This window comes from Oryctolagus cuniculus, chromosome 9 (assembly GCF_051225735.1).
Source record: "Oryctolagus cuniculus isolate XC-2025 breed Fujian yellow rabbit chromosome 9, ASM5122573v1, whole genome shotgun sequence".
NCBI lineage: Eukaryota > Metazoa > Chordata > Mammalia > Lagomorpha > Leporidae > Oryctolagus > Oryctolagus cuniculus.
Genome location: NC_142875.1, coordinates 87,508,848 through 87,532,410, shown reverse-complemented (window position 1 = coordinate 87,532,410; position 23,563 = coordinate 87,508,848). Strand labels below are relative to the sequence as shown.

The following is a 23,563-nucleotide window of genomic DNA, read 5'->3' as shown; positions in this document are numbered from 1 at the left end:
ACCTCATCAAACATAAAAGAATTCTCATGGGGAGAAATTTTATGAATGTAATGACTCAGAGCCTTTTACCATAATTCAGCCCTCATTGTACATCATCAAATTCATATAGGAAAAACTCCTTTGAAAGTAAAATCCCTTTAATTAGAAGCCATACCTCATAAGACAACAGGGAATTCACATGGGAGAGAAACCTTATGGGTGTAACGAGTGTTGGAAAGCTCTGCCCAAATCTCTCCTTATATCAGAATGCACAACATATATATCTAATGAATGAAATAAATGTGAGAAAGTCATTTCACATAGGTAATGCCTCATAATCCATCATGGAATTTGAACAAGGGAGAGACCTTAACAATATAATGAATGTGGAAGAGCTTTTCTCCAAAATTCGTGTAAGTATTGTGACAAAACCTTTTGCTGGAAATCACATCCTATCCAACAGAGACTCATGTAAAGGAGAAAGCTTATAAATATTATTAGTGTGAAAATGTTGTTTGTCAGAAGTCAATGGTACATCAGAGAATTGAAACAGGTGGTTTCTTAGGAGTATAATGATTGTGTAAAAACATTTTCTTTATTTCAGTCTTGTATAGATATAAAATTCACAAAAGGTGATATTCTTTGCATGCTGTAAATAGGATAAAACCTTTAGCCAGGAATTAGACATCAACAGACTTCAGAGAATTCATAAGGAACAAAAGTCTATGCAATGAATTTGGAAAAAGTATTTCTGCTATAAATCAGTCTTCAATTCCCATGAATAGACTCACAAATGAGAAAACATGCATGCATAGAAAAGTGTACCATAAATTATCTCTAGATGGTAAACTAATAACTCACACAAAAGAAAAATCATGAGTGTAATGGAACTGGGAAACCCTTTGCTATAAGGCAGATTTCCAGAAAGCTTAGCAAGATTACAGAAAAGTCTCTGAAAATGTAACATGTCTGAAAGATTTGTTGGCATCACAAAGTGGAGGATAGCTCAAGTGCATGTGTTTTTGTGACCAGGCATCCAAATTGATATCTCTTTTTCTTTGATGAATTCCTTGTTTATTTATTTAACAGATTTAGAGACAAAGGATTCCTGTTCATTGATTTACTACTATAAGCCCACAATTGCCATGGTAAGGTCTATGGAAAAACTGAGTGCTGAGGGCTGTGAATCTGATTCATCACTGATAACACTGAAGACATTGGTTCCTGGTTCTTATGCTGCTATGCATGGAAATGTTTTTCTAATTTCATTTTCAAATAGTTCATTGTTAATATAAAGAAATGCTTCTAATTTTTTAAATTTCGTTTAAATAATTTGTGATTAATGTGTACTAGTCATGCATTATTACAGGGTGTAGTGCAATACCTGCACACATTTATGCAGTAAAAACTGATCAAGCTAAGCAACTACAGTTTTCTTAATTTTTTAAAGATTTATTTATTTGAAAGACAGAGTTACAGAGAGAAGTAGCAGCAGAGAGAGAGAGGTCTTCCTCTGCTGGTTCACTCCCCAGATGGCCACAATGGCCGGAGCTCTGCCAATCTGATGCCAGGAACCAGGAGCTTCTTCCAGATCTCCCACTTGGGTGCAGGGACCCAAGGACCTGGGCCATCTTCTACTGCTTTCCCAGGCCATAGCAGAGAGTTGGATCAGAAGAGGAGCAGCAAGGACTAGAACTGGTACCCACATGGGATGCTGGTGTTTCAGGCCAGGGCGTTAGCTCACTGTGCCACAATGCTGGCCCACAAGCAACTATAGTTTCTAATTCTTCTCCATGATTTGAGACTACCAGTTCCTCTCTTTCAGTTCTTTACACAGAACCTAATATGGTTGAATGTAGTCATCTCATGATATTATGGAACACCAGAAGTTCTTTCTGCCTCTTTGTATTTTGTTACCTATTATCCAATCCCCCTCTATCCCTAGCTGCTTCCCTTCTCAGCCTCTAGTAATCACAGTTCTGTGTTCAGATCCATTATTTTCTTTCACTTCCACATGTGACAAGGACCAGGTGACATTTGTGTTCCTGTTTCTGGCTTATTTCCATTAATTTAATAATATTTTGTTCTTTTTTGTGTCTAAATGAAGTTCCCCTGTCCATTTTTTTCATTGATGGACAGCTAGATTGATTTCAAATCATGGCTGCAGTGAACTGTGTTATACTGGCTGTGTTATGGGAAAATTGCTGTATCTTTGATATGCTCTTCTCCTTTCCTTCTAATAAAATTTCCTTATTATATATAGCCAAGAGCAAGATAACTCTCAAATGGTAGGTCAATTTTTATCTTTATTTTAAATTTTTGTTATTTATTTGAAAGAGTTACAGTAGAGGTAGAGACACAGAGAGGTCCTCCATTAGCTGGTTCACTCTACAGATGACTACAAAGGCCAGAGCTATGCCATTCTGAAGCCTGGAGACAGGAGCTTCCTCTGGGTCTCCCACATGGGTGCATGGGTCCAAGGACTTGGGCCATCTTCTACTGCTATCCCAGGAGATAGCAGAGAGCTGGATTGGAAGAAGAGCAGCTGGAACTAGAACTGGCACCCAAATGGGATGCTGGCCCTTCAGGCCAGGGCTTTAACCCACTGCATAACAGCACCGGCCCCAATTTTTATCCTTTTTAAGGAATGACCATACTGTTCTCCATAACATTTGTACTAATTTGTATTTTCACCCACCATATATGAAGGTTTTCTTTTCCCATATGCTCTCTAGCATTTGTTATTTTTTATCATTTTGGCATAAAGATGATATAGTATTGTTCATGTTTTTGTGTATTTTGAAATCAGTTAATTTGTTTACTAAATATTTGATTATTTGAAAGGTGGATTTAGAGAGAGAGAGGGAAAGACAGAGATAGCTTTCATCTGCTGGCTCACACCCCAGAGAGTTTCAAAGGTTGAGCCTGGGGCATGCTGAAGTCAGGAGCTTCATCCAAGTCTCCCACGTGAGCGGCAAGGACCCAAGTCCTTCGTCCATCTTCTGCTGGTTTCCCAGGTGTTTAGCAGTGAGCTAAATTGGAAGTGGAGATTCCTAAACTCAAAGTGGAACTCACATGATATGCTGGCCTCACAGATTGCAGCTTACCCCACTTAGCCACAATGCCAGCCTCTCGATCAATTTAATTCCTCAAAAATAGGTCAGTAATGTTGGCATCTATCTCATTTTGTTTCTTCTCTGTTATTATTCAACTTACTGATGTCTTATTTTTGTTCACATTATTCCTCTCAATTGCTCTGCCTGAGGTGAGTAGGGCTGCTGTGTTGCTTAACTGCAGTGTATGCTTTAGATTGCTCATTTACTGAGTGCATGTCATTCATATAGCACTTCATTGAAGTTCTACTATGTCCCAAATCCTCTTCTAGGCACAGAATTCAGACCACTTTTCTCTTAGGCCAAGATCTTGCCTTTGACATACTACTTGGAATTTAGTAGCTCATGAAATCTGCAGACTGCATAAAAATTAATGAGTATTGTGAGGGCTGTGCTTTTGTGGAGGAACTTCATAAGAGACCAAAGGAATAAAATAAATCAAAAGTATCCACAGTATATAGAATGTATACTATTTTACAAGTCACAGAGAAGAGGAAGAAGAAGGAAAGTAGTGAGACTAGAAAGTTTGTGGCAAGACTAACAGGCACTGGTCGAGAACTTAATAAGCCCATTAGGAAAGCAGTAAGGTTTCTTTACCTCCCTGTAGACTCTGCCCTCTAATGGTGAACAGGGTCCTCTAAACCCACTTGCTGCACACACAAAAACCTGAGTGCTGTATTCTCCCACAGGTGTTGGAGACTGATATTGTGTTCTGATTTATATTTACATAATGGCTAGTGACATCGGGCATATTCACATGTTTTGACCATTTACATTTCTTCTGAGAAATGTCTATTCAGATCCTTGCCTGTTTCTTCACTGTATTTTTTGGGGTTTTTCCAATTTATGTCAATGTTCTGGAAATCTGTAAACATTCAGAGTTTTAATTTTTACTGCCATTCTGTTCATTGTATCTACACTCTGATGTTTACTTTGTTGTGAAGAAGTATCTTAGTTTGATATACTCAAATGTCTCTGTTTTTACTTTTGTTACTATTGCTATTGGAATCTTACCCAAAAGCTATTGTCTGTTGACAATATTTAGAGTTTCCCTATGTTTACATGGGTTTTGGTCTTATGATTAGATTTTTAATTCACTGTGAGTTCACTTCCACATAGTGTAAGAGATGTTGGAGTCTATTTTCAGGCTTCTACATATGGATAATCAAGTTCCTCTGCACCACTTGTGAAAGAGATTCTTCTTTCTCCAGTTCATTTTAGTTCCTTTGTTAAATATGAGTTGCTGGTAGAAATTTGGGTTTATTTCTATGCTACCTATTCTTTTCCATTGAACTATGTGTGTGTTATTATATCAGTGCTAACACTTCTTTTTTTTTTTTTGCAGTTTATTTATTTATTTGAAAGGCAGAGTTACAGAGAGGTAGAGGCAGAGAGAGAGAGGTCTTCCATCCACTGGTTACTCCCCAAATGGCCACAATGGCTGGAGCTGTGTTGATCTGAATCCAAGTGTCAGGAGCTTCTCCCAGGTCTCCATGCAGGTGCTGGGGCCCAAAGACTTTGGCCATTTTCTACTTTTTTCTCAGGCTATAACAGAGAGGGGTATAAGAAGTGGAGCAGCTGGGAAACATACTGGCACCCATATGAGATGCTGGCACTGCAGACAGTGACTTTACCTGCTTTGTCATAGTGCTGACCATTGTAATATGTCTTAAAATATGGTGTGATGTCTCCAGCTTTTTTTTTGCTTTATAATATTGCTTTAGCTGTTAAGCATCTCTCATGTTTCTATATGAATTTTAGCATCATTTTTTCTAGCCCTGAGAAGAACATCGTTGGTATGTTGATTGGGATTGCATTCAATTTGCAAATTGCTTTTGGTAGTATGGACATTTTGATATTCTTCTTCCCATTCACAAACATAAGTTTTCTCTGAGACTGTCAAAAAGTCTTGACAAAAATTGGACTTTATTACACAAAAATTGATCACTTTTTGGGATCATTTAAATCCATATTTTTGCACTAATATTTGATAAATAATGAAAATCTTTCTCTGAGCATTTTAGTAGGAGAAATTAAAATATTTATTTTATCAATTTCTTCAAATATTGTTTAGATGTAATATTCAAATATTGTTTAGAGCCATTGTCTGTATTCCCTCTAAATTAGGATCTTTTTGCTTTTTGCCTGTTAAACTTGTCCCTTGATTCAACAACCCTTTTTAATGTAATATAAACTGAAAATGTCATTTCATAAGCTATAAAAAAACAGAGAAGGAAAAAGAAGGGAGGGAGGTTGAGTATATAATTATGTTCTCTGAATTCTTTCTATAAACCATATTGAATCTTTTAAAAGCCAATTAAAATTAAAACTCTAAATTGGACCATTATGGCCAATATTTAAAACAAGTGATTAAGAACTGTAGATGTCTTCAATTTTGATTATCATTCTTATTTAGAATATCTGAAAGAAATCTGGTTTCTCACTTTAAAATATACCAGTGTATTAGAATTCAGTATTAAATGACTTTGTTTAAAAGTGTTATTTAATCTATTGCTTTAAGTGGTAATACTATGGCCATTGTAAAACAAAATCCTTATCATTTTTCATAAAACAGAAAGGGCCTTTAAAACATCATCACTAAAAATATTAAGAGACCTAAAATATAACATTCTTTTTTTTTTTTTTTTTTTTTTTTTTGACAGGCAGAGTGGACAGTGAGAGAGAGAGACAGAGAGAGAAAGGTCTTCCTTTGCCGTTGGTTCACCCTCCAATGGCCGCCGCTGCAGCCGGCGCACCGCGCTGATCCGATGGCAGGAGCCAGGATCCAGGTGCTTTTCCTGGTCTCCCATGGGGTGCAGGGCCCAAGCACCTGGGCCATCCTCCACTGCACTCCCTGGCCATAGCAGAGAGCTGGCCTGGAAGAGGGGCAACCGGGACAGAATCCGGCGCCCCAACCGGGACTAGAACCCGGTGTGCCGGCGCCGCTAGGTGGAGGATTAGCCTATTGAGCCACGGCGCCGGCTTGAGACCTAAAATATAACATTCTTAAAACCCAAGTGATACCATTCAAAATTTTCAAATATGCAGGGATAGTTTGTGTCAAGTAACTAAATAATTGTTAAGTGTATGTATGTAATAGCTTCTATAAAATCTTTTGGCAAGGGCTGGCACTGTGGCATAGTGGGTGAGGCTGCCACCTGCAGTGCTGGTATTCCATAGGGGCATCAGTTCAAGACCTGGCTGCTCCACTTCCTATCCAGCTCTCTGCTCTGGCCTGGGAAAGCACTATAAAATGGTCCAAGTCCTTGGGCCCCTCCACCTGCATAGGAGACCAGGAAGAGGTTCCTGGCTCCTGCCTTCCAGTCGGCACAGCTCCAGCCATGGAGGCCAACTGTGGAGTGAACCAGTGAATGGAAGACCACTCTCTCTGCCTCTCCTTCTCTCTCTGTGTAATTCTGACTTTCAAATAATATAAATAAATCTTTAAAAAATTCTTTTGGCAAATAGATGAAGCTATTTGTTATACATTTCAAATAAATAGCAAACATACTAGAAAAATATATTGAATAAAATTTAAGCAACTCATAGCTATACACAGAAATTTCTTACCATAACAACATAGCAACCACTAAATTTCCAAACTTAATTTTCCACAACTTAGAATCTTTAACTCCAGAAGGAGTACTAAATGGACAGAACATGGCCTATGTATCAGGATACCTAATTCTAATACAGAATTATCCCTGCTACAACTTACCTATGTGACCTTGAGCAATTCACTTTACTTCTCTGGGCCTTGGCATTTAGCATCCTCATGTGATAAAGGAGGCTTGGATAAGATCAGTTGTACTCAAGATAGACTTCAGTGATCTCTCAGTTTCCAAACAGGCACCTTAAGGGAAAGTAAAACTTTAGATCAAAGCTTACACTTTTAAAGATAAATATATTTTAAACTGTTTCTACAACTAGTACAAAACAACACATTCAAATGTGTACCATGCCACTTTTCAATATCTGGGAATAATTAATGCATCATTTTAGAGCATTGTCTTGAGGCCAGTGCTGTGGTGTAGCCAGTAAAGCCACTACATGCAGAGTGGGCATCCCATATGGTTCAAGACCTGGTTGCTCCAATTTCCATCCAGCTCTCTGCTATAGCCTGGGAGAGCAGTAGGAAGTTGGCCCAAGTCCTTGGGCCCCTGAATCTGCATGGGAGACCCTGAAAAGGTCATGGCTCCTGGCTTCAGATTGGCATATCTCTGACCTTTTAGGCCATCTGGGGAGTGAACCAGCAGATGGAGGACCTCTCTCTCTCTCTCTTCCTCTTGTTCACTATCTGTGTAATTCTGACTTCCAAATAAATAAATAAATAAATAAATAAAACTTTTTAAAAAATCAAAAGAATATTGTCTTGCACACAGTGAACCACTAAGTACAAGATATTATTAGTAATATTATATTGAAATATTGAAATAAACTAGGCAATAAGCCTTAAGATGCAAATTAATACCAAGAAATATAATCTCAAATTTCTGTGTTCAACAAAGTAGTCTCTTTTTCACTACTAACTTTATACTGAATAAGATATTTTTGTATTTTGTTAAGAGTAAATTTATCGGGGGCCAACGCCGTGGCTCACTTGGTTAATTCTCTGCCTGTGGTGCTGGTATCCCATATGGGCAAAGGGTTCTAGTCCTGGTTGCTCCTCTTTCAGTCCAGCTCTCTGCTATGGCCCGGGAAGGCAGTGGAGGATGGCACAAGTGCTTGGGCCCTGCACCCACATGGGAGACCAGGAGAAAGCACCTGACTCCTGGCTTCAGATGGGCACAGCTCCAACTGTGGTGGCCATTTGGGGAGTGAACCAATGGAAGGAAAACCTTTCTGTCTTTCTCACTGTCTATAACTCTACTTGTCAAATAAAAAAATCATTAGTTTTTCATAAAAACTGCAGTATTGAAAAGGTTCTAAAATCCCTCTAATTCTAAATGTCTGTGACTCATTAGCACATATTGCATTCTTTACATCTGGGTAATCATGATAATTCACTTTTAAATGATTAACAGATCTGCTGTTATATATAAACACATCCTTTTCTGAAAATCATACAATAAGCAGGCTGCATACTTTACTTCAAGTAAAACTGCCGTATCCAGTCTTACAATTGTAAATAAGACAGTTTCAATTGTTCAGCATTATCAATTATAAATTCAATAGCGTAGCAATAGTCATAAGAATAAAGGGGCTGATGCTGTGGCGTAGCAAGTAAAGCTGTGGCTTGCAGTGCCGACATCCCACATGGGTGCCAGTTCAAGTCCTGGCTACTCAAATTACTATCCAGCTTTTTAGGCAAGTAAGACTTACTATCCAGCAGTAGAGGATGGCCCAGGCCCTTGGGCTCCTGCACCTGCATAGGAGACCCAAAAGAAGCTGCTGGCTCCTGGCTTTGGATCGGCACAGCTCCAGCCATTGTGGCCAAATGGGGAGTGAACCAGCGGTTGGAAGACTGCTCTCTTTCTCTCTCTCCTTCTCTGTGTGTGTAACTCTGACTTTCAAGTAAAGTAAATAAATCTTTTTTAAAAAGGACTAAATAAAAAGGAAGATGAAGATTACAAAAATTGTTTAACTTTTATTTAATAAATATAAATTTCCAAAGTATAGCTTTTGGATTACAGTGGCTTCTCCTCCCCCATAACTTCCCTCCCACCCATAACCCTCCTATTTCCTGCTCCCTCTCCCATCCCAGAATATTACAAAATTGTATGAAGGACATTTGTACAGTAAACAAATATACTGATTTCTAATGTAATATTTGAATACTTGAAGCAGGAAGGCTAAGTACTTCTTTGCCAAAATAAAATATTTTGTCCAGTGTAAAACCCATTTGCCATCCTAATACACAAAGGGATTTGGGGCAATAAGGAAAAAAGAAGTCCACACATGCAGAAATTTTAAGCAAAACAAAATAGAGAATGTATTTAGTTTCATGTAAATCACCTGAGAATTAATAGTATTCCACCAATTTCCAACAAATATTTTTAACTTTAATGAATGAATGAATTTTCAGTTACATAGCAGAAAACTACTCTCTCCCATAAAACTGAAAGAGAAACTTTTTAAAAGTAAAAACTGATGAAAGAATTCTGCAATACATGTTAATGCTAAGTAGCCCAGCAGAGTTTATTTAGAAATACAAAACATACACACAGAAAATAAATACATTAAAATCTTACTGAATAGTTCAGTAATAGTTCAGGATCCAATATAGTGTGCAAAAGATTCTGGATTTCCCAGTCACTTTGTATAGGAAATGATTTGCTTTGCTATGTAGCATGTAACTTTAGATTCCTGAACACCTCCACTTTGCTTCTTACCCTGAGTTCCAACAAATACAGGAACACAGCAGTTGAATCATTCATTTTCTGGATTTGGGAATATTGAAGAATTAATGAGTATAGGAAGTTGTACAGCAGAGACCAAGAATATCCAAGGGAGGTCAGGAAAATCAATTGAACAAGTCAAAATACTATGAATGTATACTCCCACCAGGACTAGAACTCGGTGTGCCTGCGCTGCAGCTGGAGGATTAGCCTATTGAGCCATGGCACCTGCCTCCAATAAGTCTTAACCTGGGATGCAACTAAATTTAACAAGGATACTCAATAGGAATTTTAGAAGAATTCCAAAATATGTATCAGAATAAAAATAAATACTTTACTTGGTACACCTCATTTTAACTATACTGTTGTCTAAATTTCCAATTGTCAGATGTACTAAAAAAATCCCAGAAGCAGCAGAGTTGGTCCAACATGATGAGGAATAAAATAAAGTTTTTCAGTTACAACTTGCCTAGAGAAAATGAGAATTCGCAGATCCCAGATTAAAATAACCAAGAAGGCCCAATAAAAGAAAACTCAATGTCTTCATACACTAACATTTATTACCTCAGATTTATTTAACAAAAAGGTGATTATTCCAGCTATATCCCATTAGGTAGCCCAATTTTACCTGCTAAATCCAGTAAAAAAGAAAAAAGCACCTCATGATATATTACTAAAATCATATTGCTATATGCCATCCACCATGTCCACTGTACCTTATACCTAATGTTAACAGATCTGATGAAAATCAATAGATAAATGATATGTCTTAACCAAGTGTGGCAAGTGTGTTTTGTTCAAAGCTTTTCCAAAAACCCCTAAGTCTCAGTTTGCCTTCACCTTGAAAAGACACTTCTGAGGTTTACAAATCAGTCCAGCTTCTTTGGGCCTCCCTCCAATGAAAGGGGCTAAAATCTATCAAAATAAACTCTAGGCACTATCCTTGTGCTCCCAGTGACTTTTTCACTCTAGGGGCTCACAAACCTTCTAAATTCTTTACATCACCTGTGATGTCCATTAGGTCTCAAAGACTATGATGCAAGTAATTTCCCCTCTTGGAACCTTGTTATTAACTGTGCTATATGAGAAATGAAGTCTCCTACACACCTTGTGCTTATGATTCTCCAAACCATGTTGTCTGCTAGGACTTTGGCCATGAATATGGGACAGCAATACCTGAACATGATTACTGAGATCTCCTTAATAAAGGATAGACTGGGGCCAGCACTGTGGTGCAGTGGTGTAATCCTTTACCTGCAGTGCTGGCACCCCTTATGTGCACCAGTTCTAGTCCCCATTTCTCCTTTTCCCATCCAGCTCTCTGCAATAGCCTGGGAAAGCAGTAGAAGCTGTTCCAAGTGCTTTGGTCCCTGCCAAAATGTGGGAGAACTGGAAGATCCTAGCTCAGATTGGCCCAGCTCCAGACATTGCAGTCATTAGGGGAGTAAATGAGCATATGGAAGACCTTTCTGTCTCTTCCTCTCACTGTCTGTAAGCACACTTGTCAAATAAATAAATAAATTCTTTATATATATATTTACATTTATTTCTATATATTTATGTATATAAATATATTCATATATAAAATATATTATAATTTATTATATAATATATAATATATAATAATTATAAACAGATAATATTATATAATTTATTATATGTATTACATATATAATATATATATATATTATTGAGATGACTTCAATAGCCAGAGTGTGGCCAGGTTGAAGCCAGGAGCTTCTCCTCCGATGTGTGTGGCAGCAACCCAGGCACTTGGGCCATCTTTCACTGCTTTTTCAATCCATTGGTAAGGAGCTGGATCAGAAATAATTATATATTTAGATATAAATAATTTTATATATAATAATTTTATATAATTATATATTATATATTTATAATAATTATAGGTAATTCTATATTGTATATAGAAATATATAATATAATATGTATTATAATATATAAATATATATATGATGGACCAAAATGTGGCATTCTCCATTTGGCAGAAGGAACAGGCTCCAATATCTACTGTCTATGTCAGTATGTCAGTATAATGCAGGAGGTAACCCCTCTACCAAATAAGAAAAGCTATTTCAGTTCAGCTGGACATCATTCTGCTGACTGTTGACCTTAGTACTGTTAGTCTGGATGCTTTCATTGGTTGCAATCCAGAGACCCAATTTTCCCATAGATATAAACATCAGCAAACATGACAATTTGGTAAGAAAAGCTTAAACTGAGAGTTATGATTAATAACTATTTTAACAAAATTTGTCAGTACCCATCTGATCCAAACCTTGGACAATTGGAAGCTGTTGTACTTGGCCCACCCATAATCAAAATGGATTCTAAATCCTTTAACTGCAAGGAGAGTATCATAGACATTAATGCTCCAAACTGATCCAGTTCCCTGCTAATGTGTATGGAAAAGCAGCACAGGATGCCTCAAATATTGGGGCTCCTGCACCCATGTGAGAGACCTGGAAGAAGCCCCTGACTCCTGATATCAGTCTGGGCTAGCCACAGTCATTGCAGCCATTTGAGGAGTGAACAAACCAGGAGGAAGATCCATCTCTCCCACTCTCTCTTTCTAGTGCTACCTTTCAAATTCATAAATAGATCTTTAAGAAAGTAGATCACTTCAATAAATTTGCCATTGCTCAGTCATGATGCCTTTTACTACCTTAAGTTCTTTTTCAACAGATTTATTTATTGGAAAGGCAGAAAGAGGAGCTGGTGGTTGTGGTGCAGTGGACAAAGCTGCTATCTGTTACATTGGCATCCTGTGTGTGCACCAGTTCAAGTACCAGCTATTCCATTTCTGATCCAGCTCCTTACCAATGGACTGAAAAAGCAGTGAAAGATGGTCCAAGTGCTTGGGATGCTGCCACGCACATTGGAGGAAAAGCTCCTGGCTTCAACCTGGCCACACTCTGGCTATTAAAGTCATCTCAAAAATGAATTAGGTGGTGGAAGATTTCTGTCTCTCCCTCTCTCTGTAACTCTTTCAAATAAGTAATTAAATATTTTAATATGATAAAAAAAGGCAGAGAGATACAGAGACAAAGAAAGAAGGAAAGAGAAGCAGAGAGATCTCCCATCTGCTGGTTCACTTTCTATATGGCTACAACTGTGCAAGACCAGGTTCTCAAGTCTCCATTTAGGTTACAGTTCTCCAAATTAGATGACAGGAATGAAAGAATTTGATCTATCATCCATTGCTTCCCAGGGATATTAACATGAAACTGATTTGGAAGTGGAGTACCCAAAACTCAGATTAGCACTGCAATATAGGATGTGGGCATCTGTTGTGATGGTTAACAAATTGGAAAACCTAGAGGAAAAATCAACAGATTCCTGGACACACACAATATACCAAAATTAAGTCATGAAGACACATAGAAAAGTAAACAAATCAAAAACCAAGACAGAGATTGGATGAGTAATAAAGACCCTCCCAACAAAGAAAAGCCCAGGATCAGACAGCCTCACTATTGAATTCTACAGGACTTTTAAAGAACTAATTCCAGTTCTTCTCAAACTATTCAAAACAATTGAAAGAGAGACAATCCTCTCAAACTCCTTCTATTAATCCTGCATCACCTTAATTCTTAAACTAGAAAAAGATAGAGTGGAGAAAGAGAACTATAGAAAAATATCCCTGATGGGGGCCAGTGCCGTGGCACACTGGGTTGATCCTCCACCTGTGGAGCCGGCATCCCATATGGGTGCCAGTTCTGGTCCCGGTTGCTCCCCTTCCAGTCCAGCTTTCTGCTCTGGACTGGGAGGGCAGTGGAGAATGGCCCAAGTGCCTGGGTCCCTGCACCCACTTGGGTGACCAGGGAGATGCTCCTATCTTTGGCTTCCAATTGGACCAGCACCACCTGTTGGTCCATATGGAGAATAAACAAGCAGATAAAATACTGTCTCTCTGCCTCTGCCTCTGCCTCTCCCTCTATGTAATGCCACCTTTCAAATAAATAATTCTTTTGAAAAAGTCAACAAACAATAAAGGCTGGTGGAGAGGTAGAGAAAAAGGTACCCTAACCCACTGTTGGTGGGAATGAAGCTAGTACAGCCATTATGGAAGGCAGTATAAAAGTTCCTCAGAAATCTGAAAACAAACATACCATATGATCCTGCCATCTGACCCCTGGGAATTTATCCACATGAAATGAAATAGAATATGCATAGGCATGAGTTATCTGTACCCTCTTGTTTATTACAGCTCAATTCACAATAGCTAACATGGAATCTACCCAGATGTCCATCAACTGGTGACTGGAAAAAGAATATGAGCTATATATACAGTGTAAAATACTATTCAGCCATAATTGAAAATGAAATCCTATCTTTTGTAACTAAATGGATGAACTGGAAACAATTAGGCTTCATGAAAGAAGCCAGTCCCCAAAAGACAAATACCATATGTTTTCTCTGACTGGTGGTAATTAATATATAGACAACAAAAAGTAGCATATGAGTTAAATTGACATTTTGAGATTTGAGTATTGTTCATAGCACTTTTCTGTACTCTTTGGTAGAGTATACAACATATCCTCATTGATAGTTCTGCTACTACTTGCTGAATTCTTTATTTTGTAGAGGGTTAAAGCTTGTGATTCTAAAATAAAATCAAAGCCTGCAGCTGTAAAAATTAAAAGAAAATAAACCAAGAAGGAGGGAGTTGGAAATATGAGACCAAGGGAAGATAGGGTAGGATGTTATCAGTTTGCTCTTAAATCTGTATATATCAATTACATGAAATTTGTTCACTTAATATGCATTTAAAAACATAAACTTAACACTAGAAGAAAAAGACCTGAGATCAGTGTTTTCTGGATCACCACTAATAAAATTTAGTCTTCATTTATGTCTGACCATATTTAATTTCTTATTTACTTAATTTATAAGAAAATACATCACCACTCCTGGGGGCGCCGCTGCCGGGGCTGGGGAAGCCAGCGGAGCCTCCGGCCGCGTGGGGCGCGCGGCTCGGGCCCGCGGCGCGCTGGGGCAGGGAGGGCCGGCGGGGCCCGAGGCCGGGCGTTGGCGGTGGGAGGGTGCGGCGCCGCGCAGCTGGCTCGAGGGGAGGCGGTGGGTGCCCGCCGGCCGCCCTCGGCCTCTTGGGGCGGGAAGTGGAGACGCCCGCCTGCCCCTGGCCTGCGCCTGCCCCATCCCCGCCCGGCGTCGGCCCTCCAGTCTGGGGAGGCGCAGACACTGTAACTCCGCGAACGCTCCGTCTCCGAGCTCTGTCACCTGGTTTTCTTTCGGAGGAAACAAACTTAAATAAGTGTTTATGTGTTTAGGTGTGAAGAAAAAAAAAATGACAATCCAGTGGGTGGCGGTCGCAACTTTCCTTTACGCTGAAATAGGACTCATTTTAATCTTCTGTCTGCCTTTCATTCCTCCTCAGAGATGGCAGAAGATTTTTTCATTTAGTGTCTGGGGAAAAATTGCAACTTTTTGGAACAAGGCTTTCCTTACTATTATAATCCTATTGATTGTTTTATTTCTAGATGCTGTGAGAGAAGTACGCAAATACTCCTCTGCTCATGCCGTTGAGAAGGGCTCAACCGTCAAACCTGGGGGCTTTGAACATACACAGATGAAACTTTTTAGGTCTCAAAGAAATCTCTACATTTCTGGATTTTCATTATTTTTTTGGCTTGTGTTGAGACGTCTGGTTACGCTTATAACTCAGCTGGCAAAGGAACTGTCAAACAAAGGAGTACTTAAAAGTCAAGCAGAAAATACTAACAAGGCTGCCAAAAAATTCATGGAAGAGAATGAGAAACTAAAATGGATCTTGAAAACCCAGGGCAAGGATGACGAAAACATGTTGGAAGCAGAAAATAAAAAACTAGTGGAAGACCAGGAAAAGCTGAAAACTGAATTAAAGAAGACTTCAGAAGCCCTTTTCAAGGCACAAAATGATGTGATTGCAATGAAGATGCAATCAGAGAGACTTTCGAAAGAATATGATCGACTCCTGAAAGAACACTCTGAACTTCAGAATCGTTCAGAAAAAGTCAATAAGAAAGGCCTGTGAGGTTTATAAAAGAAGATTGTGATACACCATGTCAAGATGATAAATTTATCATGTTAGCCTCTATAAAATTCAAAATGCAGATAAATGTACTGTGACTGCCCAAGACAATTTTTATTGCCACACACAGTCTGTGTAGTAATAACATTATCAAAATACCTAAGTGTTTCAGATTCATTATAAAGTGTGTATTCTAGTTCTTAACAAATACATAGGCATGTTAAATACCATATTTACATATTTACATGCTGGCTGTTTCCCAATGAAAGGAAAATTCCTTAATTATTTCCAAAATCGGATTTTTTAAGTTGCATGAAACCTTTAATAGCCTTAAAAGCTTTTATGAATTTTCAGTAATAATCTGTTTAATCAGATGATGATGATGTGCTTGAAAATAATATCTTACTATCAAAAAATTTGTTCACAGGAATATTAAATGAGGATAAATGATCAGAATTAGCTACTGTATTTATAGAAAAAAGTCAAAAAGAACAATGAAAGTGAAGACCTTAGTATTTTTAAAAGCCTGATGGTACTGTGGCTGACTCTGATAGACAGCTATATTGTTAGTTATATTTTTGTTACAGTGCTTCTGTACATTTTGGACTGTTATTTTTTTTTGACATTTGTATTAATAACATAATTAGCATTCTATCTTTTCAAGTTGATCTAGTGAGATTTTACATCTATTTGTGTTAACTGTCATAGCACCGAGCTGAACTTATTTTACAACAGTGTGGAATTCTTGACTTAAAAAGTTAATGTATAACATTTACAGAACAATGTTTTCCTTGATTGTGAAAGTTGCTAATTATACAAATATTACCTCAAATATACCTGCACTATTGTTAGAGGTGTCACACAGTTTCTCTGAGATGTTTCTATATTCTGAAAGCTAAATATTAAATACTATTTTTGCATTCAACTCTTAGAGTTTCTGTTAGAAAATGGTAGAAATTATAATATTAGAAGAATTAGGTTGTTCCATTGTTTGGACATGACGATCACCTTACTTATCTCATAAAGACTTTAAAAGAAAATGGGGGGCCGGCACTGTGGCATATCAGGTAAAGCTGCTGCCTACAGGGCTGACATCCCATATGGACACTGGTTCAAGTCCCAGCTGCTGCTCTACCAGTCCAGCTCTCTGCTATGGCCTGGGAAAGCAGTGGAAAACGGCCCAAGTCCTTGGGCCCCAGCACCTGTGTGGGAGACCTGGATGAAGTCCCTGGCTCCTGGCTTTGGATTGGCGCAGTTACGGCCATTTGGGGAGTGAACCAACAGATTGGAAGACCTCTCTCTTTCTCTCTCGGCCACTCCTTCTCTCTGTAACTCTTTCAAATAAATAAATAAATAAATCTTAAAAAAAATTAAATATAAAAAAAAAAAAGAAAATACATCACCACTCCTAACAAGTCCATCCTGCTTCATCCATATCTATCAGTTCCCACTCTGCTAATAATTTCTCATGAACTTAAATCCATATCACCTTAAAAAGATGCAATGTGGGACTGGCGCTGTGGCATGGCAGATAAAGTTGCTGCCTGCAGTGCTGGCAAGCCATATGGGTGCCAGTTCAAATCGTGGCTGCTCCACTTCTGAACCAGCTCTCTGCTATGGCCTGGGAAAGCAGTAGAAGGTGGCCCAAGTCCTTGGGGCCTTGCACACAAGGGAGAGACCCGAAAGAAGCTCCTGGCTTTGGATCGACACAGACCAGCCATTGCGGCCAACTGGGAGTAAACCAGCAGATGGAAGACCTCTCTGTCTCTGTCTGTCTGTCTCTCTCTACCTCTCCTCTATTTGTGCAACGCTTTCAAATAAATAAATAAATCTTTAAGAAAAAAACCTGATTCATGTTATTATTTATGTGTTTTAGAGGCTTTGCAGATGTTGCTTACATGTGCCATGAAAACCCATTAAAATGCAAATCCTATAATAGGCAACTCCATGTTCACTAAACTGGTAAAATCCAGTGCATGTGTTGAGAAAAACACACTAGCAATAAATTTCAAAAAGCTGTTAAATATTATAAGTGGCTGTCAAAGAGCTAACAATCTGACAATGACTCATTATGTCATTTATTTAGTACATAATGCTGAGAAAATCAGAAGTATTTGTTAAAACTTCTGCTAAAATGCACTAGATTTATAATTTTTAAATGCATCTTTCCTATATGTAATGCAGTCCTGTGCTACTTTAGAGTATCAGAAATTTGAAATGTTGGACTGGTGCTGTGGTGGAGCAGGTTAACACCCTGGCCTGAAGCACCAGCATCCCATATGGGGGCCGGTTCAATACTCAACTGCTCCACTTCTCATCCTGCTCTCTGCTATGGCCTGGGAAAGTAGTAGAAGATGGCCCAAGTCCTTGGGCCCCTGTACCCATCTGGGAGACCTGGAACTAGCTCCTGGCTCCTGGCTTAGGATCAGCACAGCTCTGGCAGTTGCAATCAATTAGGGAGTGAACATCAGATGGAAGACCTCTCTCTTTCTCTCTGGCTCTCCTCTCTGTTTGTAACTTGACTTGTAAATAAATAAATCTTTAAAAAAATTAAGAAATTTTAAATCCGAAAGGTTTTTAAAAAATGTATTTATTTATTGTGAGGCAGAGTTACAGATATAGAGAGGAAGAGAAAGAGAGGTCTTCTATCCACTGGTTCACCCCTAAATGGCCAGAATGGCTGGAGCTGGGCTGATCTGAAGCCAGGTGCCAGAAGCCAGGAGTCAGCAGCTTCCTCCAGGTCTTTCACATGGGTACAGGGGCCCAAGCACTCAGGGCATATTCCACTGTTTTCCTAGGCCATTAGCAAAGAGCTGGATTGGAAGTGCAGTAGCAGGGACTCAAACTGGTGCCCATGTGGGATGCTGGTGCTGCAGGTGGATGTTTAATCTACTATGCCACAGAGTGGGCCCAGTGAAAGGTTTTAGGAAGACATCTTTCATGTAGACTAGGCTGCAATATTGCAAGGTAAGGTTTAGCTTTTATTCCCACACGTCAGTATTCATCTTTTAGCAACTATAAATACTAAATATCATACATATATACATAAATATAGGTAACTGCAGATTTTGTTGTCATTCTTTCTAATTCTCTTTTTAATGTCTGCTAATAGGCAATCTTATGGATTCTTATATTGATGTTACCCATACACAACCATCAGGCATTTCCACTGTTGAATGTGTTTATGTGTACAGGTAGTTTTGTTTGTGTGTACATGAATGCACATTTGATGGAGCTAGCACTGACAGTAATACTGTGAGAAATCCTAACGCTGATTTCAAACTTTCTGTCCTCCGCAGAGATGGCTGTCATTGAAGTAGACCACAGGGCCCCTTTTGCTGTTATGGACTGAAATGTGCCTCCCTAAAACTCAAACACTGAAGTGCTAACCACCAACATGACTTTACCTGAAGAAAGTGCGTTTAAGCAGATCAAATGATAGATGTGTCTGTCACATTGAAGAAAGGCTTCTGGAAAAATCAAGCCTATTAGGACCTTGATCTGATATTTTCAACCTCTACAACTCTGAGAAGTAAAATTCCATGATTTAAATCATATTCTCTGTGGTATTTTCTTAGCAAATTAATATATCCTCATTTCTGCCAGCATTTTCCGCTGTCATCTAGAAGGTCCTAGTGATTAGCAGAGAAATATAGAAACTAAAAACTATGATTTTAGATTACCAAGTATCTACTAACACAAAAAGATATCCCAGAAGCAACCTACTACCATCCTCCAGGACCCAGAAAAAAACAGGAATGGGTCAAGTTGCAGGGCAGTAGAAAAAAGTGAATAATGAAAGATCACAGCAGAAATAAATAAGGAAGGGTTTGGTGCTGTAGTGTAGTGGGTTAAAGCCTTTACCTGCTGTGCATGCACCCCATATGTTGCTGCTGGATACCAGGTGCTCCACTTCCAATCCAGCTCCCTACTAATGCACCTGGGAAATTGGTGGAAGATGGCAATGTACTTGGGTGCTGGCACCCACATGAGAGACTTGGAAGAAGCATCTGGCTTTTCAAATAAATAAATAAATCTTAAAAAAAAATAGAAGCAGTGTTAGCACTGTTGGAAAAACAGACACATAGTTCAATGGAAAAGAATAGGCAGCTGAAATAAACCGACTTTTCTACAGGCAACTCCTATTTAACAAAGGAAATAAAACAAACAGGAGAAAGAAGAATCCCTTTAGCAAATGGTTTAAAGGAAAGTGATTATCCATATGTAGAAGCCTGAAAATATACCCCAACACCTCATACACTATGTAAAAGCAACTCAAGGTGAATTAAAAGTCTAAATATAAAACCCAAAACTAAGTAAACCTATGAGAAATTGTAAAACATTAGCATAGACACCAGTTTTGGGTAAGATTCCAAAAGCGTAAGTATCAAAAACAAAATATACAAATTTGAGAATATCAAATTAAGATACATCTTCACAACAAAGTAATCAACAGAGTGAGGATACAATGGACAGAATGGCAGAAAACATTGAAAACTGTGAATATGACAAAAGATTGATAGCCAGAACATCCATATATACAACTGGAAAAACTCCAAACAAGAAGCAAAATGTACAGTTAAGAAATGGGCAATGATCAGAATAGATGTTTCTCAGAAGAAGAAATCTAAATGGTCAAGACGTATATGAACATGCCCAGTATCACTAGCCATTAGGGAAGTGTAAATCAAAACCAATAGCAGACTCCATCTGTGGGAGAAGACAATGCTTGGGTTTTCATTTGTGCAACAAGTGGGTTTAGAGGACCCTGTTCACCATTAGAGGGCAGAGTCTACATGGAAGTAAGGAAACCTTAATGTTTTCCTAATGGGCTTGTTAAATTCTTGACCAGTGCCTATTACCTTTGCCACAAACTTTCCAGTCTCACTACTTTCCTTCTTCTTCCTCTTCTCTTCCTCTTCTCTGTGGCTTGCAAAAACAGTATACCTTCTATATACTTTTGTTTTGTTTTATTCCTTCTGCCTCATCATGTTCCTCTAAGAAATCACAACCCTCAAAGTATTCATTCATTTATGCAGTCTGCAGCTTTCATGGGCTACTACATGGCAAAGTACTAGGTTAAAGGAAAGGTATAGGTCAGGAACTGAGCAAAGTTCACAATGATGAAACCATTGGGGAAATGAACCTGATGGAAGACCTCTCTCTCTCTCTCTCTCTCTCTCTCTCTCTTTGCCTCTTCTTCTCTCTCTGTGTAACTCTGATTTTCAAATAAATAAATAAATCTTTAAAAACTAACTAAATAAATATAGTAATAACCTGGTGGCAACACCTTTCTATCAGAACATGTGAAGCACTCAAACACAGTTTGTCCCAGAAAGTCAGCCATAGTTTTCAAGGGCACATCTTCTACCCCACTTGTGGACATCTCTGGGGGGTAAGGGGCACTTATTTCTTCCCCTCTTCTTTCTTACCACTCTCACAGTTATAACTTCTATAGATGCTTCCACAGACCAGTCTCTATGAAACTGTAGAACTAATATCCTCCCATGTCAAAAACGTCATGGGTTTAAACACAGAACCCAAAATAAGACAAGTAACTGGCCTTCTTAATTACACAGTGTGGAATGTAAGATTCTCAGTGGATCACTGGGTAACTGTAAAGTACTGGGCAGAGAAAAACTGTTACTTATCTGTATTTATGATGCTGTACTTCTCCACTTTATGCAAACTCAGATTAAAAGAGCTCCAGTTAGTGGGCAGCACTGTTGCATAGTGGGTAAAGCTACTGCCTGCAGTGTCAGCATCCCATATGGGTGCCGGTTGGGATCCTGGCTGCTGCACTTCCCATCCAGCTCTCTGCTGTGGCCTGGGAAAACAGTAGAAGATGGCCCAAATCCCTCATCTCCTGCACCCACCTATGAGAACTGGACAAAGCTCCTGGCTTCTGCTTTTGGATCCAAACAGCTCCAGCCATCTATCTCTGCTTCTGCCACTCTGTAACTCTGCCTTTCAAATAAATAAATAATTATTTTAAAAAAACAGCTTCATCCCAGAAGATGCTCCTGGCTTCAGACTGGCACAGCTCCAGCTGTTGCTGCCAATTGGGGAGTGCACCATTGGATGGAAGATGTCTCTCTCTCTTTCTCTCCCTCCCCTCTCTGTGTAACTCTTTCAAATGAATAAATAAATCTTTAAAAAAGTAGCTCCAGTTATTGACAACACAGTACACCTGCATTGATTTTAGTTCCCTTCTCACTTTGCAAAGGGATCAGCGGCAGGTGAAAACAGTTTACAGCCTTGCTAACAGGAGAAGAAATAGCTGAAGACAGAAAATGAAAAGCAGCCAAATAAATCATCAAAGAAAGAGAAGTGGACCCCATCCAACACAGACCTTTAAAAGTGGATGCTCACAATTAACGAGTGAAACAGCTGCCCACTGAAATCTTGTCTAGGGAGGGAAAATGTCCTAAGTTCTGCTTCTGTAAACTGCAGTCATAAATCTGTCCTAATAAATCTGTCCCTGGCATCTCTTTTACAAACCTACTGGACCCACTGACCATTGGAAATGTGGTCCCAAGTCATGTAGGCTGCCATTTAAACCCACCAATGCTGTAACAGCTAAGAAACTTGAATTTGATGCTCAATTCTCAGGAAATCATTCCAGCTGAGCCTAGGGCCATTAATATAAACTCCTTGGATCCTCCACTGTCTCTGTGCCTGTTTGAAAGAAGGGAGTTTTCCCACCCCAGGTTTCTGTAACAGCTTCAAATTCCAGATTGGAAAAATCTGATAATTAATACTTGAGAGGGATCATTGCACAAAGCAGCTATTCACGCTTCACACTGCTCCCTCTGGGAAAAAGCTGAACACTCAGGGCCACACCCAGCAGGTGTGTCCTCGGGGACCCCACCAGGAAGATGAGGTGCAGTGAGAAGTGAGAGCAATGGGGCAGATCCTAGTCAGATCCTCCTTCCCACACCTCTGCTGCCCCAGGCTCCCTGCTGAAGGCTATTCAGCCCCACCCTGCAGGAACCAGCCCAGGAAACATCAAGAGGCCCAGCCAGACTGCATTCTGAGACCACCCACAGTGGGAACCCGGCTTATTTAACTGTGGAGAGCAGGAGTCTTTCTGCCTTCCTTCCCTGCATGTGCGGGTTCCCAGAATGCTGTCCTCTCTCTCCTGTAACCACTAAATAAAGCACATTAGGGACAGTTTGGGTGAGGTTCTGCAGGAGAGAGTCTGGGCGCTGGGAGCCTGGGAAGCGGAGGTGGGAGACAGAACAGCCCAGGTCCCAGCCCTGACCTCAGGGGAAGCTGCCATGATTGCTGGTGCCCTGGTGACCACCTTTCTCCCATACACATCCCTGCCCCTTCCTGCACACCAAACCTGCAGCAGAAAGTCCCGTGAGCAGGTACCCTTTCTTCCGGACACACGGGGAGCAAAGCAGGGAATGCGGGGAAGAGAGTCCCTGGTAGGCGGGACCCACAGGTGGACGATGAAGAGGGAAGAAGCAGCAGGAGGCAGGCTCGGGGTGAGCACTCGGAAACTGCCTGGGATTGCACGTGCAGAGCAGGAGATGCAGTAAATGCCAGAGAAGGAGCAGCACAGCCCCCAGGGCTGACCCTGATCAGGGAATGAACTCTCTCTGGTCCAACTCAGAGCCCCAGGGACTGGCACTAGCACGTGCATGCGCACAGGCATTCAGAAGGCAGAATATGTCGGAGCTCCTGGGAACTCTGGGAAATGGAGTCCAGGCCGCAGCATCCCTAAAGACACCAGCTGGCCCTCCCCAAGGGCTGCAGTCTGGGGTGGGTGCCCACAACCAGAGGGCATTTGCTTTTGTTAAGTCCCTCCTTCCTTTCCTTCCCACCCCAAAATCTCAAGGATCAGTTGCTGTTCTTCCTTTCCTGAATCAAATCTTAAAGAGTGACACTCACTGCTGCTAACTGACCCCAAATCCTGGCTCCCTCATAACCTCTGTCTCTTCCTGAAAAATCTTATTTATTCCTTTGGCCCTAGAAATCATAAATGACTATGATAGAATGTAACTTTTAACAGAGGTGTAGAAGGCATGGTTTAATATCCAGTTTTGAGAATACAATTTTCATTTGTGTTTTATTGA

At 39.7% G+C, this 23,563-nt stretch overlaps 1 long non-coding RNA gene and 1 pseudogene across 4 annotated transcripts; one reads left to right on the top strand and one right to left on the bottom strand.

Annotated features, from left to right (window-relative positions):
• Positions 1-2,270: 2,270 nt before the first annotated feature.
• On the bottom strand, positions 2,271-23,195 carry LOC138843703 (uncharacterized). 3 transcript variants are annotated; one of them, XR_016213752.1, is made up of 3 exons: positions 22,828-23,188; positions 6,811-6,945; positions 2,271-2,504 (listed from the first exon to the last, which is right to left on the bottom strand). It is a non-coding gene; the product is annotated as an uncharacterized LOC138843703 (long non-coding RNA). The 3 variants fall into 3 exon arrangements; XR_016213753.1 differs by lacking the exon at positions 2,271-2,504 and adding an exon at positions 2,858-3,011 and having other exon boundaries at positions 22,828-23,195; XR_011378663.2 differs by lacking the exon at positions 2,271-2,504 and adding an exon at positions 4,440-4,637 and having other exon boundaries at positions 22,828-23,193.
• LOC127487601 (B-cell receptor-associated protein 29 pseudogene) lies at positions 14,709-16,874 on the top strand (annotated as a pseudogene). Its single transcript, XR_016212948.1, has one exon. The product of XR_016212948.1 is annotated as a B-cell receptor-associated protein 29 pseudogene (transcript).
• Positions 23,196-23,563: the final 368 nt, after the last annotated feature.